This window comes from Rhinolophus sinicus, chromosome 5 (genome assembly GCF_057876585.1).
Source record: "Rhinolophus sinicus isolate RSI-liver-muscle chromosome 5, RSI-T2T, whole genome shotgun sequence".
Taxonomy (NCBI): domain Eukaryota; kingdom Metazoa; phylum Chordata; class Mammalia; order Chiroptera; family Rhinolophidae; genus Rhinolophus; species Rhinolophus sinicus.
This window is the reverse complement of record NC_142505.1, coordinates 11838892-11859140: the sequence shown is the minus strand read 5'-3', so window position 1 is coordinate 11859140 and position 20249 is coordinate 11838892. Positions and strand designations below refer to the sequence as shown.

The window sequence follows — 20249 nt, the reverse complement described above, 5'->3', positions numbered from 1 at the left end:
CTTCAAAAGGCATAGATTAATTATCTTTCAGGAAAAAAAAAAAAGGCCTGGGGACTGACTCATGGATTTAAAGATGGGTGGCAACCACAGAATCTTAAATTCTTACTTATGAGAGTATTCTGGCACAGATATAGCCAAATTAATTATAGGCCTTAGCCTAGAATATATGACTATAAATACATTGAACCAGAATAAAAATTTTGGTGGGCTTGATTCACTGCCATTCACTTAGATTTCTGAAACGTCAGCAAGCAGTGCAGTAAATTGCATCCCACGGGGCTGGGTTCCACGTTGAGATTGCTCCAATTTGGTAGAATTTCTCTGTATTCTGTAACTCATAGCCTCTTGTGCCTAGGACTTCTATCTATGTAGCGGTAGAGAAGGTGAAGGGTGAGGGGAAAAGAGGCTTCCATCATAGCTACCTAACTCTGATACCTGGATGCAGTGCTCTGTCCACTATAATTCTGTGTGGGAATATCTGAACTCAGAGGCCCACATCCCAGTGGGGCCAAGGAAGAGTGAACCAGGACAACCCACAACCCTCAAAAGAAAGACATGGGCAATCGTGACCAGCTGGTGGTGCTTGGTGAGCGCCCTGGAAGAAGCCACTCACCTATTACGTCCTATAAAGAGTATTAGGAGAGTGATGTGACAAGGCAGAGCTACCGAGGCGGCATTTGCTGTTTAGGCTTTGGGGAGCATTAGGTGAGTGATCCACCATTACAGAGGAGACCTGGGACGTTGTCCTCTTTGCCTCCTGCCAGGTTAGAAATAATTTGCCAGCTGCAAAGAACAATGTAACAGCACTTTGTCAGGGGTTACAATACAGCATTGGTACGGGTCTTGCTTTTGAAAGTATTTGCCTTATGTGACCTGATATTTAGGTGATTTTTGAAGCAAACCATTAAGTACACAGAAACAAAACAGTAGATCAAAAGATCAAACTTAAACAGATGCCTACAAGATCAAAGCCCTTGTTCATCTTCTCTCGCTGCAGGAGTGTCTAGCAGAGAGAGAAAACATTTCTTTTGAGAAATATTCTTTTCAAAGGAAGATTAGATTCCGGCTTTAAGAGAATGGCCAAAGGGCGGAGAGATAAAGGGTGGGGGAGAGTCAATAATGGCAGCCAGAGCAAACCTTTCAGCTACTAGTCCAGACAAGCTGGTGCTCCCATCAGATAGATGTCTGAACGTGCATGAGAGAACAACCCACTCTGGCGAACTGGCTCAGAAGCTTTCCTAACACCTGCAGGGTCCAGGTCTAGGTCCAGTGTGATGCCATCTGCCTAGGAACTCTGTGGCTCTGCTATGCCCTCCAATCAAGACTGACCCAGCTGCTGCTGCCATCGGCCCCCAGGCAGAGCAGGTGGTAGTGAGCTGTCCTCACTGGACTGGGCTTTGCCATGGCTGCGTTAGGGAAGGGACGTCAGTGCAGAACGAATCGAGAATCAGCCACTTAACCTACTTGGGAAGCCCAATTTCAGAATTCCACAAAGGCTTTTCAGGACGCCACAGAACACGTGACAGATCAGACTACTGTTGAGCCACGAGGGCCTGGCTTATTGTCTTAGGGAGGAAATGGGCTGGAGAAGGTGTGTCTCTGAACGGCAGACACCTGTCCGAGCTGCTGACCTCCAAGTGTACGGGATTCAATTCACTGAGTAGGTTAATTCATTCATTCTCCTACAGTTGTCTGATGACAGGCTTGGCGACTGTAATCTAACCCCAATTTAACAGAAGACTCCTTTGGCAGAGCTCAGAGGAATCCCTACGTTCTGACATCTGGGCCTTCGAGCCTGCACTCCAGGGCAGACCTCTCACTTCAGATCTCATCTGGATTCTCAGTCTGCCCCAATTCCAAGTGTTGCAATGGGCCTGGCTTCTCTGGACCAGCCCCAATCCCGGCTCCAGGCTTTACACCCTTCACTTGTGACAGAAAGAGAATAAAGGCTGGTGACAGACTCCCAGAAAGGCACACCTCAGGGCTGAACAGCTGTTTGCTTTCATTCTTTCTTTCCAAAGTATATGACAGAAATTCAACTACATAAAATCAAAGTCTGCATGGACACAACCAGTATGAACAGAATCAAACGGTAAGTAATCAACTGGAAACATGGTGGCAACCTATGGCATAAAGGTCTTGCTTCCACAGTAGAGAGCACCTACAAATCAACAAGTATATGGTCAACTCAAAAAAAAAAAACTAAAAAAAAAACTGGGCGCAACGTATGAAAATACAGTTCACAAGAAAGGAAATTCACATGGCCTTTACACAGGAACTTATGCTTACTTCTCACTTGCAGTAAGTAAAATACAAATTAAAACCACCACAAAATCCCCTTTTACCCTACTGGTTGGCAAAGATAAAATAATTTAGGAGGAAGTGAGGAAGAAAGGGGCAGTATGTACAGTGAGCTGCCATTTGTGTACGGGAGGAAGAGAATGGACAGTCAAGACTCTCTCTCACATAGGCACGAAGCATCTCTGGAGTGACATCCAGAACGATCGTAATACTGGCTGCCTCCAGAGGGAATCTGGCGGCTGGAGAACAGGACTGGATGGGAGGACACCGACACATTGACTCTACATGCTTTTTATCACTGAAATTTGGACATGAGATTGCCTTAAAGCTGAACTCATTTTGTCAACACCTAGTGGAAGACTATCTTGCCTGGGACCTCGTTTTGATGGACACGCTGATGTGCCAATCTGAGTGAGAGGCTCTGTATCGAGATAGGGGGAGAGAGAGAGACAGACAGAGAGACAGAGAGACAGAGAGAGAGAACAATTTCCTTTAAAAAGATAACAGATTGGTGCATTACTATTTGTGAAGTTCTTTCAGACATTCTTTCCTTAACTCCTTGTAACAAGCCTCTGAGGTGGGCCTTATTTTTATCTGTTTTTCAGAGGAGTGAGTGAGGCTCGTAGGCAGCTTTCTTGTGCCAGGGAGAGAAGTTCTCGCGCCTGGATTTGGCACTCAGTTGATCTGGTAGCCACACGAGGTTCCTTTTTCAGATCTACCCTACCCAAAGCTCTGAGGCCTCTAACCAGCCATAAGCCATGGAGCAAAGCAGATGATGGAGTGAGTGAGGGCAGCCGGAAAGCTGAGGCTGTGACAACCAGCAGAGGCTGCCTGGGTGCTGCCCCGAATTTTATCCAGATCTTAGGAGGAGGCGGCAGCGCACATGGTAAAGGGAGGGAGAAAAGCTTCTCCAGAGCCCAGGCAGCACCTTAGGCTACAATCACGGCCATGGCTAAGGGGGAAGGGCGGCTGGAGCCTGGCAGAGAGAGAGGGCCCCAAGCCCATGCTCAAGAGTGCCCCAGGAACACAGATTTGGGGCAAGGCTTCCTATGGAAACCACAGGGCACCTTCCTTCTACTCAAAGCCCAGGCCTTCTCACACCCAGGGCCTCTTCTCCGTCCATGTCCTCCCTCCCTGCCTCTTGCCTTCAGTGCCTGTGCGAGGCCTTCACCCTAGGAGCGACAGTTACCCAGGAGGCAGAGGTCAAAGCACTCGCTGACCAGGGACACCCATTGTCTTCACTCCACTGTGCCTCTCCAGGGCCCCGACACTACAAGGTCTGGAGGCTCAGACTGTGTCTGTCTCCATGGCAGGATGCTGCATTCGTCTTGGGACGCACAATTCACGCAAGGTTCACGCAAACTGTTCGTCAAATATGGCAGAGAGGTCGACACAGAAGCCCGTGAAAGTTCCCAGTCAGCAGGCACTTCCCGCACGTCAAAGGGCCTGGCAGTGACTCTAGGAGCTCGTGGCAGAACCTGGTGAAAATCTCAGTGGGACACAGGAAGGTCGGGGTGGGGCGAGAAGCTGGGAGAAATAATACTAAGGCAGCACAAGACGTGAGGTGAGGAAAGTCACCCAGCCGGCAAGGCCAGCAGGTGGAGGAAGGTGAAGGAAGTAAGGGGCTTAGGGCCCTGTTTCTCCTAACAGGCAGCAGAGAAATTGTTCCTGTCTAACCTGGTGGAAGGAGGGAAGCAGGACAGAGTGGCAGAGAGGGGATACAGTTTCCTGCTGGCTCACGAACTGAAATGACGTGGAAAGAGAAAACAACGCAGCTCCCTCCGTCTTCTGCCCCTGGGATATGGATTTCGGCTATAAATGGAATATGATGCTTATCTTTACATTGATTTTTCTTGGTCCAAAATTCAGAAACAAAATAAGATCAAATGGGGCCCCCCACGGAGTGAAATTCGGTTTGTGCAATTTCACTCTGCAAAGAGCAGGACACAGGGCTGTGACGGATGAAGGAGGACACACTTCAGACTCACCGTTCACCCCTGAGCCATTAAAACTCTCTGGGGGTTTGAGAACTCTTCAAACACAGGGCTGATTTTTCCACTAGAGATTTGGGTCTTGTGGAAGCAGAGATTTTTCTCTTAACCAAATACAGTGAGAGCCTCACACCCTCCGAGGATGATAGTAACACTCACCAGAGTCTAACTAAACATACGAATCAGAGTCATCTTGGAAAGTACTGCACTGAGGCTGAAGTCATGCTTGTTCATAAAGTTTAGTCCAGAATCTTACTATTTCCCAGGGCTACACGGGGCCCTGGAGGACAGGGCGAACATGGCTTGGTTTCCTCAAGTGGGTTGAAACTTCAGGATTTTGGTCCTGTGAGTCGGTATTAATACAATATGATGGGGTTAAACGTCTCGAGAGTCACCTTTAGGCTGCTTGAGTCTGAGGTGGGTGTGAAAAGACTAAAAGGGAACAAACGGTGATTTCTTTGATGAGATGAGAATTATAGTAAAATTCAGTCTGAGTCCAATCATTCTTTTGTGGGGAAACTCAACTTCCAGTAACTTTTCAGAGAAAAATATGAAACACAGCATGTAGTGGACAGCTCTGTGACCATGAAACATCCATCTCCCACACTCCCCTTCCTAAGGGAGCCCCGGGTAGGTTCAGGGGTGCATTCCCTGCCCACAGGGCTTGCCTCAGGGAGGCTCTAGGGCTCATTTCTGACTGGTCTGAGCAAATCCTGCTACGCTGCTTCCCAGCCAGGGCACTGACCCGAATCCAGACACTGAGGCTTCAGGGCACATGTGCTGGGGGCTTCTGGGAAAGGTCCCCTGTCTAAGACCCAGGCAGGACGTAGAGAACCTTAGGAGGATCTGTCTGGGCATGACATCTAGACCTGCTGCTAATGTCCTGCTGCCGCCCAAGAAAGCGGCTCATGTAGGAGGTGACTGGAGCAGGAGGGGCGGGGAGAGCCGTGGGGCCTCCTGCACCTCTGGGCTCCCTTCTGTGGCGGTGCGCACTTACTGCAGACACCAGTCTGACTCGGAGCTTTTGTGATGTGCTCTCACGTAGCTAACAACGAATACATGACCCTAAGAATGCTTTGAGGGCCCCCGACTTACTGTATTCCAGTGTGTCCTCAGCCAAAGATCCGCCCAGCCCACTCATGGACCCACCAGGTGGCCGTTTACTCAGAAAATAAACCATCTTCGAAGTAATTCCTTGAAGGGCAACAGTTTCCAAACTAGCCTTGAAATGTTGGGATGGTCAAAGATGGCGAAACTTTGGGTCCCATGTTGTTCCGGTTTCCAACAGAGCAAGCACCCTGTCTGACCATCGGGCATCCACAGCCCCAAGCACACTGTGGGTGTGTGTGTGGGGGGGGTCACTGGAAGCTGCTGGGCAATTCCTGAGGCTTTCCATCTTTTCTATGATACCTGCGTCTCCCATGCATTTAAAAACTTGTAAACAAATTATTAACTAAATTATTTTGTTTTGCTATTGCTGTTGTTATGGCAATGGTAAACTACAAACTGAAACTGTTCCTAATTTGGAGTAACACAACCATCATCTGAGCGCACGGACCGTTTTAAAATCATGGCTCTTACTGAGTTTACTGCTTCGGGTATTAGAGAAGACACTGCACTACAACGACCGGAATACATGATTAACTCCCCGAAGGCGACTCCAGCCTCTGAGTTCTTAATTAGATTGTACAATTATCTGGACCCAACACCCACTAACAATAAGCACTGCCACACAATTCCCTCAGAAACTTAACATTACTGGATAGTCACAAAAGACAAGGTGAGTTTAGTATAACTTTGGTGCCTGAACAGAAACATTTTACGCTGACGAGAAGCCAAGGCTGAGGTGAATTTTCACAAGGATGAAAGCCCGCGCAGTATCCTGGGGATCCCACAGAACCCCAGGTTGAAGGTGGCCGCGGTGTACATGGCGGACAGAGCAGGAGGGGTCCCGGGGGCATGTTCATCAACCTCTCCTCACCGTACAGAGGAAACGGAGAGCTCAGGTGTGCAGGACAGAAGCCCCAGGAAGGCAGTGAGTCGGCCCGACACCAGTCCCAGCCCGACCCTTATCTTCACTAGGGGAATCATCTTTTGGGGCAAGGTCTGGTGAGGTCTCTGCTGTATCCATCAAGGGATGATGATGGTGGTCATGGGAGGAAGGGAGGGAGGGAGGGAGGGAAGAGGAAGAATCATGCTGGGGAAATGGAAAGTGAACACAGCTGTGACACCTCGTTCCACACTTTTCCCTAGGCAGAGGCCTATCTGCAAATGGAGCCTGAGACAGTAAGAGGGGCAGATGCTATCATGTGACACCCCCCTGCCAGGAATGCGCTCTCTCCTTGCCGCATCGAAACCCATAGGTCCTTCAAGGGCCCAATGTCTCCAGAAATTTCTCTCCCTCCTAGTGCCTCCATGAATGCCTGCCGTGCTTATCAGTACTTATTTGCTGTTTAATTTTCTTGTGTGTGAGCTGTGAGATCCTGGATTCCTTCTGGAACCCTAGGCCCTGCCTCTCTGCAACCAGGCATGCCTGGTGTTAATACCTGCTGTGTGTGTGTGTGTGTGTGTGTGTGTGTGTGTGTGTGTGTGTGTAAGGGGGCGGGTGGCTTCTTCCTGCTACAAACACTTCGAAAGCAGAACGAAGGGTGTGTCTCCGCTTTTTGGTTTGGAAACTGATGCCACACCGTGTGAGGGTCCCATGAAGGTTTTCAGCACATTGCACTGGCAACGGAGGGGAGAAAAGGGTGTTGATGTCGGACCCTCTTAAAAGGACTGGCAGACCTTTCTTCCTTGGAGCATTCCAACTTGAAAATACTGATTTCCAGGCCCTTCAAGCCCCAGCAAGTCAGAATCTTAGGAAACCTGGGGCCAGCACTTATTTTTCTTTTTCTTTTTTTTTTTTTTTTTTGTTGTTGTTGTTTTTTTACTGTGAATGATATTTTATTTAATCATTTTTGTTTACCATGGAAACTCTGGGAATTCAATATTGATATTCTTCCCCATGAGCCAGAAAAAGTTTCAACCTTATTCTGTGGCGCTTTATCCAAACGAACCTTTCTGGACCGGCCGCCACCCGGTTCCACGTGGATTGTCCTGTCCACGGTCTCACTGGGGAAAACCAAGTCCTCCAGGATTGCATCGTGCACGGCTGTCAGAGTGCGGCTTCTGGGACCTTTTGCTTATTTTCTGTACAGCTCCTTCGACTTGGCTTTGGCAGAATTCTTCTCTGAGCCACAAAGACCACGTGCTTCCCACTGAACTTTGCCTCCAATTCGCATGCGAGCCGGACTTGGGTTTTCTGGAAAGACTTCAGTTGAGGAACAGGAACAAGATTGTGATAGCTTTCCAACCGCCACTGACTTTGACTTCCTTTGCTGCTGTTATACTCGGCCCTGTCGCTCGGCCTTGGAGTCTGAGGTCCTCCCCAGCTCAAGGAGAGCCTGGGAGATACCAGACTTGAACTCCTCCGGCGTCTCACCACTGGGGCTTCACGATCTTCCTGCTGAACTGAACAGGGCCTTCTCCTTGGTGAGCACCAGCCTGGGAAGAGGCCTAGGTCTCGTGAGAGCTCATCAAATCGGGCCGCCACTTTTTAAAAGTTCCTTAGATTAAGAGCCATTGAAATCAATTGAAACCGAAGAAAAATTCCTATTATTAGCTGGTTTGTTTTCTCCGACACCCGAGGGGCTTTCTGATGGACCACACTGCTGCTTTCAGAAGCAATCTGCCTTGCCCAACACAGCCTCTCCCGCCCTAGGAGGGAGGATGGTGAGGCTGCCAGAAGATCCTGGCTGGGCTAATGTGTTATCACCTTACAGAAGAGCCTAATGGTTAGCTCAGTATTCCAGGGGACAAAGGAAGGGAATGAGGCTCTCCTGGCAACGTCACACCCATGCTTTTAGCACCTATAGGTCAAAGGCCTAACGCAAATCGATACATCCTCGGTCAACAATTGACCAGGCAGCATTTGGCCTCATGGGTTTATAGCACATAAAAACTGCCCCGCTCTACTGAGGATACCGTATCTGTCATTTGATTCTGCTGATTCTGCTAATGAATGGAAGAATCGGACACCCAGATAGTATCATATACCATACATGCAAGTGATATTCGGCTTAAAACGCGATAGTTGTAAAATAATATTTGGCTTACAGGATAATACCATAGGTTCAAACCAGAAAGCAAATGAAATACTTTTAAAAATTGGCTTTTGATTTTCCTGATGGATAAACTATTTCAGTGTTGCTGGCAATAAGGAGAGACAACATTGGGATTCAAAGGGGGAAAGTATTAGCTTTTTCTAAGAGTTTAAAGATACTCAAGTTAGGCGTGTAAGGCTCTCTATTCAATCCCATATTGTCAGTTTCCAAAAATGAGCGATGACATTAATAATGCCATTATTTTGCCTGTCTGCTCATATATTCCTGCCTCCAACATGAACAAATAAGTTAACCAGAATAAGTGCTGTCAGCAAATATTGTTAATAAGATCCTCCAGCTCTCACTTTATACCCCTTAAATAAAAAAGAAAACAAGATTTTGATCTAGAAATAAGGGTCCCAGATACTATAATTAAGCCCTCTGTTGTTGAAGATTAAATTATTTAACAACTTAGTTCTTGTCTCTAAACTGTCTGTTAGGAGAGCGATAACCCAGGAAGGTTGTATACGCTCATGCAATTTGGGGCTCCTCCAGTCAGAGAAGGTTAATCAGAAGGTCAGTTGAAAATATTCAAGCACTGGCCTGGCATGGGCCTGGGCAGTTGGAATTGGCACCATGGCCAATTCCAAGTGGTGCACCCTGGAGGGGTCAGGTTAGATCTCAGCCTGGGGTAAAGCGTCAGGTTTGAAATACCCGAGCTCTTCAGAGAAGGAACCTCGACAACTCCGTGAGTTAGTGGGTAGAACATTTGCAAAAATGGCTGCAGTTGCTCTCCACTCTGTGTCCACACCTCGGACATGTGACCTTGCAGCTCCTCCCAGCAAGAGGGAGAGTCTATTTCCCAGCCTTGAATCTGGGCTGCCTTGCACCAATCGCTTTGGCTAACAGGATGTGATGGAAGTGACTGACGCTGTACCAGTTCCACGCCAAGGATCCTACAGACTTTGCACACTTCCATTCTGCCTTGTGGACCTGTGTCTATGAGAACAAGTCCGGACTAGCCTGCTGGAGAAGAAGAGGTCACGTGGGGCAGAACTGGCCCAGTCCCAGCCAGGCCCCTGATAATGTGAGACAAGTCAGTGGACTTGTAGAGTCTCCTGCACGACCTGCAGCTGGCCAGGGATGCAGGGAAGAGCCCAGTTAGGACCAGCAAAAGAATCGCCAGAGACTTCAAGCCTCAGTGGCTGACCTGCAGAGTCATGAGCCATGAAAGTGGCTCTTGTTTTAAATCAATGTGTTTTGGGATGATTGGTTAATGCAGTAATATTTAATTGATACAGTTGGAGGTCTCCTAGGAACCTGGATGGGGAGATTCTTATGTTCTGTGATCCCCTGCGTCAGGAGTACTTTCTAATCCCAGTGAACATGCTATTTTCATGCTGCTTTACTTCCAGCCATGATAGCTCACATATTTTTCCACATTGGTAATCTGTATTTATTGCAATAATTTTGAGTGACTATAAAATATTCCACTGAAGGAGTATAATATAATTTACCTAATCATGCCCATGTTGATGAATTTTTTTAGACAGCTTGTAATTTCTAAGAATTATAAATAATTTCATACATAAACCATTTCTCAAGTTTCAGATGCTTTCTTTAGGATAGATTGTTGGGAACAGAATTATTGAGTAAGGTTATTAACCATAACATGGCTTCTGAAACACGCCATCAGATACTTTCCACAGGGGCTGAACCAATTTTCACTGACGAGAGCAGGGTTTGGACGCGAGCTTCATCACACACTTGCCAGGACAAGATTTATTTTTAGGAGGTACAAAGTTAGTAGATGAAAAATTGAAAAATAAGAGCCTTGGTTACATTTCTTTGACTGGATGAAAGCCTGGGGCAACCACGGAGCTGTCTGATTTATACACCATTGGACAAATGAGGCTGGCATGAAACTTTGAAAATGCAGAGAACTAAAAAAGAGGTAAATGTTACTCAGACGCTTATTTCTGGAACATTCACATCAGATCTAAATGGTGAAAACTAATGGGTATTTGCTTTTCTAAAACAAGTTTTTAGATGGGAAATCTTTATTACTATAGATATATTTGTCGACGTGCAACTTTCCTTTAAATGCATGCTTATAGTGGGCATTATTTACCATAATCATATCGAAAGGATAACAATAAATTAACAAATGAACCCTATAGGATTTGCAATAAGTTTTCATTTGCAAAACTTATTTGCAATAAGTTTTCTGTATTAAAATTATTCTGAGGTGGAGGAACACTTCCCAAATAATATGAATGCACCTGAGAGCAGCTTTATCTTAATCAAGGTTTAGCGAGGCACGCACACAGCCACAGGACAGCTGGCCTCTTCCACAGCACACCCAGAGGGTGTTGAGAAAGCTCCACAAAGGTCCCAGCCAGGAGAATGCTCTGGTGACACGCTCCCACGCAGGGTACAAGTGATTTGTGGCTAAAGCAGTTAAAGCACTGACATTTCTAAAAGAGTTCATTTTCTATTCTTAAAAAATGAACTAGAGAACCAACATTCTAGAAACGTATGCTCACTATCTTGCATTCTGTCAGGCTTTTTTTGAGTGGCAAATTAAGGGTTGGGATTATAAGCAATGCTCTAGGAACTGGGCCTAACTTTGAGCTTATCGTATCTGAGCAATAGCAAGGAAATTCCAGAAGCTTCCAAGCCCTTGTGCATGCCTCGCCGCGACCAAGTCAATCCCAAGACTGGAAGGAGAAGTCAAATGATGCCAGTGGGATATCTACTTACATAGCTACTAGGCATCTCAAACCTAACATGTTCTAAATTTAATAGGACAATTGAACAACTGATCTTGCCCTCAAAATCTACTCTACCTGCAGTCAGTCTTGACTTTCTCTTTCTCATGTCCCATATCTAATCTGTCACAAAATCTAGTTCTGTCTCCAAAACACATGTAAAATCTGGTCCCTTCTCACCACCCCACTGCCACCACCCTGGGCCAAGCCACCGTTAGCTTTGCCTTGACACTGCAATAAGAACTGACCTTCCCCGCCTTACTCCATCCACACTAGCCTCCCTGCTGTTCCTTGAAGCTGCCAGGCCAGCTGTTGTTTGAATAAGAGAAATGCACCCCCATCTCAGAGCCTTGTCCCTCCTGTTTCCTCGGCTTGGGATGGTCTCACAGACACGGACAGGGCTCACTCTCTCACCTCCTTCAAGCCTTTCCACAAACCTCACCTTTCCAATGGCAGCCAACCCCTTCATACCGTGGACTCCCATTCCTTTGTTAAGTTTCTCCCCAGCACCAGTGACTTTCTGACATTCTGCAGAATTCATTCACTTACTTAGTGTGCTAGTTGTTCACTGTCGAAGTCTCCTCACTAGAAAGTAAAGTCCACAAGAGCTGGGATTTACATCTGCTTTGTTTCACTGACACAGCCTCAGGTCTTGCACCAAAGTCTGGTATATAAGGTAAGTAAGTATTTGTTGAATTAGCATTTCTTTTCTGACCTTAATTTCAGACCTTCAGAGCAGGGATAAGAAACAATGAAACTGTGAAACCCCTAACTCTATGTTAATGTTGAGCCGTAAAACAATAAAAGAAAATGTTCTGGGACTTGTCCAAGACTGTGCAGCCATAGGGATGGAACAGGGCCCGGGAAGGGCCAGAGGAGGCGGCTGTGTTTCATGCCAAAATGAAAAGGTGTGATTTCGGACCCATTCCTGGCTCGGGGATCATCCATACTGCCTGCTGCCTTCATCAGTCAAGCAGAACTGAGCGAAACCAGCTAGATCAATATCCTGCCGGCTGCTGCTACTGATGCAAAGCATATTATATACTAACGGGATTTTTTTCTCTTTTAACTGGCTGGCATTTTATTTCATTTTTAAATGAAATACTATTCAGTCTTTCAAGATGATGGGAAATGTGCATTTTAACCTAAGGACAAAATACAATGGACTGAGTCTTCCCTGGACCCAAGATCCCTTCTAATCAGCTCTAAGTTATACACCAGGAATTGATAATACACGTGAGCACTTGCTTATTTAAGGGTATACAGCCGCCTGAAAATATTTTACACCAATTCTAATTGATTTAACTTTCAACTAGACAACAGCCTGAGCACTAGGTGGAATGGCTGCCACTATTTTCTACAGTAACAGGGTTTCTGGAGTGCTGTGTTTATGGCATTGCAAAGGAATGCAACTGAGTAAATGCGTCTTTAAGTATCAATACAGATGAAGAAATGTGGAAAAAACAAACAAAATCAAGAGTTTCGTTGCTATTTTAAGAGACACTGTCAGATATGTCATCGCTAAAAGATTTGAGAATCAAAATACTTATAAGGACAAAACACGTCTAAAAAATAAGTCTGTTTGAATCCATGGTGAATGCAATACCCCTTGGGTAGGGGCGCTCTGTTTCTAAGAGTTATTTGATGTTGATTTTCTATGGTAAAATTTGGGTTGAGGTTCTAAAACAATCTGGGCCTCTTGATTAATACTTTTATATTAATTTAAATTTCCTATTTCAGATCCCACTGAAGCCCAGGTTAACGAATAGTCATGCTGAGGACGTCAGAGGCAGAGCAAGAACATGGGGAAATTAAAATCATTCAAAGCCCTTGGATGAATAAAGCGGGCTTTTCATATGTTCTCACAGGAAACTAGGTATATCCGTATCAGTGAGGTAAAGAATGTTTGGCTACTGAACAGACGTATATAAAAGGTTTGACTACCAGTTCAAAAGATGTAACTTTTTTCTCAGAGATAAATGGAGTTTTCTTCAACTCAACAATGAATGCAAACAAAATAAATATTTGAATCAGGACCTAACGAGATTGTTTAAGCAAATAGTAAATAGGGCTTTTCATATTCCATGAATAAGAGAGAGAACAGGGATGCCAGTGGAGGCTGAGCTACCATTTTGGCTTTTAAATGTCTGGTGGCCTTTAAAAGAAAGAATACAAAAGAACGGATGGTGGATGGGAACAAAGCAGTGAACAATTATTCTCTGAATAATTAAGTCTGTGATCTAAAAAGGTAGTTTTATGAAAACTCAGCATAGTGTTATGAGCCATTAATTTTAACTATTTTCAAAGTACTTGAAATATTTAGAATATTGCCCAGTTGCAGCATAGGTTTATTTACTTCCCAAATATTCTCCAAAAAGCTCAGATTCCAAGCTGCAAGTCAGGCCTTATTGAAAGTGAACAGATCATTTTAAAAGAAAGGGAAATAACAAAAAGCTCTGATTACAAATAAAAAATTCACCATGATTTTAAACATTTCCGTGATCTATGTGATTAGCAAAGCCACTGTCCTCAGCTACATATATGTCAACTTGTAGATAAACAAGTTTACTTAAATATTCAAAAATCTAAATAATTTATCCCTGACTAATCTGATGTGGACATTATAAGAGAATTTCATTATACTAAAGGATAAGCGAAATTTTTCTTAAAATGAAATATACTAAAGCAGCCTGTAGAAAAAGATTGGAAGACAGAATTGTGCATTTATGTCGAAAGGAACAAAATCTATATCATTTTCAAAAATTCATAAAACATCCAAATCTAAATGAGCAAATGTTATAAATGATTACTTCATTATGATTTTAAAAAATTACAGCACTGCCTCTGATAATAATTAATGGGCTCTTAATTGATTTTGTCATTGTTTGAGAGTTAGAGAGAAAAGATTTTCCTGTTCTTGAAGAACATTTAAAGAGCTTCCAGCTCAGGAGCCCACACTGTGATATTTCATTCTGCCTAAATCAAGATTAAATTATTGAAGGTGTCATAGCAAGAAGTGAAACTCTAGGGAGGCTATTAACAATTTAGCATTTCTAGTTCACGTTAGAATGTTAATTCCACTTCCTAGAGAAAACAAGAGAAGTGGAATTCATTAAAATTAAGATCTTGTGACTGCAGAAATGTACCACCACGTTTATATTAGAGCACGTTCGCAGTAACATACAGATGTCTCTGTGGAGCCAGTGAAGTGAGTGAGGTCTCAGCCTGATTTCTCCCTAATTTATTTCTTCACACAGTTACATACAGACAACCAACTCCCAATTATTCACGAATGGAAGTGAGTTTCTGCATACATGTCTCGCAGTGTCCGCTCTTTGGGCGCCGGGCAATAGTGATGACCTTTAAGATCACAGCTGCAAATCTGTCTTTTCTGCACTGTAGTTTCCTTCTGATGTGCTCAAGTGTGTAACTCAAGGTCACCTTGGGGAGCAAGTCCTGTGGCTATATCTGTGCTCTGTGGTCAGCTATGCTGGAGGGACAGCAGCCTAGAGAAATGCCCAGGATTGTCTCTGGGAGCCATATGGTAGAGCATGAAGTGAGAGGTGACAACTAAGAGGCGTTCAAAGATCTCCAAGAATCCTCAGGAAGACCTGGAGGAGGCTGGATATCCTGTAGTCATGACAAATGGGTGATATGGCTTGTATTTGGATACTACGGAAGGGGACATGTTTGAAAGCCTAAAAGCTGGGGTAGAGGAAACTCAGTGCCGTGTGTAAAATGGTGAACAATCTGCCAGGGGTTTCCTTCTGCAATAGCACATGGACTTGTTGGCTCAGTAGAAATGGCAAGTTTACCACGGATAAATGTAACACTTGTGTTCTTAGTAGCAAGCTGCGGAGAGCAATCCTAGCTGATTCAAGTAGAGAAAGATATTGGGGGCTCACAATTTTGGGGGGGGGCTGGAAGACCCGACCCTAAGTTTCCAAGGACAAAGCCCACACCAATCACTGCCACTGCTGCAAATACTCCAGCCACTTCTGATGGGCACTGCGTGACTCGCAACAGTCCTGCTCTTGCTCAGTAGTGCCAGGCAATCAATGTGGCAAATTGGGCTCCTGTCACTTCTCCAGAAAGCAAACTCGCCATCCCTTGCTTCTTAGGTCACTAGCTCCTGTGTCGAAGTGTACAATGAGCAAATCTGACGGAGAGAGGTGAAATCTCCTGCCTGTGGCCCAGCTGCAAGGGAGGCGGGAACAGGAATACTTACAGTATTATCACTCAGAGATGGCCTTTGTTTCCTGCCAAGAGTTAGTTATAAGGCAGAAACATCCCTCTAACATGGAAAGGGATGCACATGCCAGGCCACCAAGGTGACAGGGCCAGGCCTGGAGGGGGAAGATTTATACCCTGGGGAGGAAAACCTCAGCCCTCTGTAAAGGTGGGTGCTTTTGTTTCTTTTAAATTAAATATATTAAAATTTTTCCTGATGAGATATACACATTGTGAGAGATTTCCATTTCCAATAATATAACACTGAAGCCTAGACAGACTAAAACTCACACTATAAACCTAGACGTGCTGATAAAATATCACTCACCTTCCCTTAAATATATAGCTAAACAAGCAAGAAAGTACGGGAAATGCCCAGTGGGAGAACGCAAGGAAGAAATTAAAACATGGAGCTGTGGTTGCTGATGTGGACGCCTCAGAACGTGCTCATTTGGTATCTAAGAGCTTCAGTTTCCACTTCCCTTCTCTTATTTATCCAGGGTCTCACTTTCTGTTCTAATGCGCTGTGGAAACTCCATCTCTATACTACGTAATCTCATTGTGAACTGGTACAAAAACATTCGTGGACGGGCAACCATCTGCAGCCCCTACTCTGAGCAGCATTGCTTTAGACTTTGTTAAGTCAATTATACCTGTTAACTTTTCAAAGATAATTAATAAATAAAAGAAACAGAACATACACCTTTCAAACCAGTAGAAGAAGAAACAAGGTATGTATTTATTTACCTTGCCATCAATTTATGAAGAGCCAGGAGAAAATGAAAGTGGAAAGAATCAGAAAAACACAAAATAAAATGGAAGAAAAAACTAAGTCCGCGTAGGCCTAATAAATGCAAATGGAATCAACAGACTAGTTAAAAGACAGATTATCAGATCAGATAAAAAACAACAAACTCTAACTTTAGGCTATTTAACCGAGACTTACTTAAGCATAAAAGCAGAGAAAGGCTCAGTGTAAAAGGGTGGAAAATGAAATAACAAGTGTGAGAGTTAATTTTATGTTTCAACTTGGCTAGGCCACAGTACCCAGATATTTTGCCAACCACTATTCTAGATGTTTCTATGAAGGCATTTTTTTAAAAGATGGGATTAATGTTTAAATCAGTAGACTCTGAGTAAAGCTGATTACCCTCCATAGTGTGGGTGGGCCTCATCCAATCAGTTGAAGGCCTGAATAGAAAAAGGCTGACCTCCCCAGAAGAGGTAATTCTGATGGCTCATTGCCTTTGGACTTGAACTCCAACTCTTCCCTTGGTCCTCCAGTCTGCCAGCCACTGTGCAGATTTCGGACCCACCAAGTCTCCATAACTGTGTGAGTCAATTCCTTAAACTCTCTCCCGCCCCCACTCTCTCTCCCTATAAATACAGACATAAATAAATAAATAATAAAGACACATCTCCTGTTGGTTCTGTTTCTCTGGAGAACACTGACTAATACAATAACCAAAAGAACGGTAATGCAGACCTTCAGGTAAAAAGCATTATTAGGAATGAAAAAGAAGAAGCTCCAAACATAGTAATAAAAGATCAGGTCTCTAGGATGCTTGCCAGGAAAGTAACAATTCTGATGTTGTATATGCATAAATACTACAACCCTAAAATATACAAAGTAGAAATTAACAAATGATAAGGAGATATTGAAATCCATAATCACACTGAGAAATGTGTTAACATTGCTTGGTCTATCAAGCAGTACAAAACATTGGGAAAATTATAAAGATAGGGATATAACACAATTAGTAAATAGATTAATATAATGGACACGCGTAGACTCCTGTATCCTATAACTAAAAGCACACTTTTTTTTTTAAATATGTGGAAAATTACAAAAACTGACCACATATTAGGCTACAAATAGCCTCAATGAAAAGCAAATAACTGATATTATATAGATGGTCTTTTCTGACCAATGATGAAATAAAAATAGAAAATAAATTAACAGCTGTTTTTTAAAAAGCCTCATAAACTTTGAATATTTAAAACATAATTCAAAATGATAGAAGAGTGAACAAATGGAACACAGAATACCTTTAATGGAACATAGAACATACTTAGAAATAAAAAAAATAAAAAGGGTACATATTGAAATGTATAGTTTTTAGCTAAAGGGCTACTGGAAGGATAATATAAATTCTTAAGGGCTTTTTATTAGCATATAAAAGAAAATTTAAAATTAATAGGGAAAGATGGTAAAATTATAAAGAAAAGCAAGAGACTGAGTACCATAAAGTGAGGAGAGTAATGACATTTAGGGGGAGAGCAGAATGTAGTGGGCGAGGGAGACACAGGGTTTCCAAGGACTGGCAATGACCGTATGGAAATCAAGTTTCAAGAAGTAAAGTATGATGACACTATCTCATCAAATAGAGAATATCAATAAAAAGAAATTTTTAAAAATGACATTATGGTATTAAAAAGGATAATAAATAAAATGGAATGTTCACTAGAGACCCTCAACAGTAGATTTGAATGGGCAGGAAAAACAATCAACAAACTTAAAGATATATTAATAGAGATGACACAATCCAAAGAACAGAGAGAAAAAAAAATGAAGAACAATGAACGGAGCCTTAGAGAGATGTGAGACATCAGTAAGTATACCAGCATATGTATAAAGGGAGTACTAGGAAAGAGAAGGGCAGAAAAAAAATTCTAAGAAATAATGTCTGAAAACTCCCCAAATTTGATGAAAAAAAAAGGTACATATCTAAGAAACTCTCCAACTTAACAATGACAAAGCGGAATTCTTTTCTGAAATTGAAGCCATAATTGCTCCTCCCTTCAGGTGGTGGTCATCATCTAGCGAACTACACAGGTAAAATCTAGGGGTCTTTTCTGTCACTTCTTCACAGCCACTTGGAAGGCTCCAACAAACAATAACGGATGCTGACAATGGCAAGGATGTGGAGACATCAGAACTCTCAAACACTGCTGGTGAGACTACAAAATGGTACAGCCACTTTGGAAAAGAGTCTGGGAGTTCCTCAAATGATTAAACACAGTTACTATATGACCCAGCAATTCCATTTCTAGGTAAGTACCCAAGAGAAATGAAAACATATGTCTTCACAAAAACCTGTACATCAATGTTCACCTCAGCATTATTCATCATAGTAAAAGGTGGCAAAAACCCAAACGATCATCAGTGGATGAATGGGTAAATATAATCGGTATATCCATACAATGGAATGTTAGTCAGCAAAAGAAAAAAAAGGAATGAAGTACTGACATGTGCTACAACATGGGTGAGTTTTGAAAGCACTATACTAAGTAAAAGAAATCACACGAACAAGGCCACATACAATATGATTCCATTTCTATGAAACATACAGAACAGACAAACCCATAGAAATAGAAAAATGTGTGATTGCCAGGGGCTAGAGAGAGAGAGGGCAATGGGAAGTGATAGCTAATAAGCATGAGGTTTCTTTTGGGGGTGACAAAAACATTGTAAAGCTCTTTGTGGTGATGGTTGCACAACTCTGTGAATATACCAAAAACCCCATCAAACTGTACACTTTAAATGGGTGAATTGTATTGTAAATTATATCTCAACAAAGGTGCTATTAAAAAAAAAAAAGAAAGAAAAACTGGCATGCTGTCCCCCTCTCCCCAGCTGGTGTGTAAGCTCCATGGAGGCAGGAACCTTCCTTATCTGGTTCACCACCGAATGTCAGCATCGACAACAGTACCTTGTACAGAAGTCCCTCAAATATTTGTGGGGTGAATGAGTTACCATCTTGGAATACTTCCCTCTAGTCTTCGGCTCTTTGCCCATATATTTTTCTATGCAATTTTAAAGACTTAATCTTTTATCATTTTCTAAAAACATTTCAACTCTCCTTAAACATTTTAATGTTTGAATGATTGCATAGTTTAATGTAAAATAGGCAATTACATCTCTTTTCTCAGCAATTCCAACTCATTTCTTCTGATTTTGAAATACTGTCATTTCACTTTTGAAGTTTTTAGTCCCTGCACAGCTGATCACTTATCAAGGGAAACGATCCAACGCACAGATTTGTTAAACTTCAATGACAGAGGAGGTGACACAGTCTAGTTCCAGCCCGATGTCCCCGTCTCCCTCACTCCATGCACATTTTTAACAAAACACAACAACCATTTTTTTTCTTGGTCAAATAAACATCCTCTGAACAACAGATTACTGACTTTATTACACTGGGAGTCTCAGAATAAATAGTGGGTGCTGAACAGAATTGTAATTCTGATGAATAAATAGACCAGAATCTTCCAGAAGGTGTTCTGAGAGAACTAGGCTGTCCAAACCACAGACTGGGGCTCTGCCGTCCACTGGAATGACTTCCAGTTATTTTTTGCAGACAAGAAAGATTTACTTTCTGGTCCTGGGGGTGGGGACATGGCTGCCAGCTCTTCTCCTGTGATCTCTGGTTCCAGGGAGCTCAGATGCTACACGGAATTCGTCACTTGACCCCCTCTTGCTGTTGATGCAGCTCACTGGACCCTTTAACTAATGGGCACATCTGTTGTTCCCGGGGCTCAGGTAAATTATTAGTGAGCTTAAAGGCAAGAACTGCTCTCAACTCTATCTTACCTCTTGAGAAAATCCTAATGGGGGAAAATATAGGTGAAGAAGATTAGAAAAAAAAATTCTTGTTTTAGTTCTTCCATTCCATGAGTGTCGTGAGGGGTAAATGGTAATAGGTGAGACTTTTCTGGCATAGAGAGTTGAGAAGATAATTTTACAAATTTGGGTCTCAAAACAAAATTTCCATTTGTAGAACAAGTGTGTGGTATTCTACTTTATGAAGTGC

At 43.3% G+C, this 20249-nt stretch overlaps 1 protein-coding gene and 1 pseudogene across 1 annotated transcript in view; both read right to left on the bottom strand.

Annotated features, from left to right (window-relative positions):
- Positions 1–20249, bottom strand: part of ULK4 (unc-51 like kinase 4) — a 406057-nt gene that overhangs the window by 16696 nt on the left and 369112 nt on the right. The gene's annotated exons all lie outside the window — the stretch shown is intronic.
- LOC109445382 (small ribosomal subunit protein eS7-like) overlaps positions 7254–20249 on the bottom strand; it is a 29950-nt pseudogene continuing 16954 nt past the window's right edge.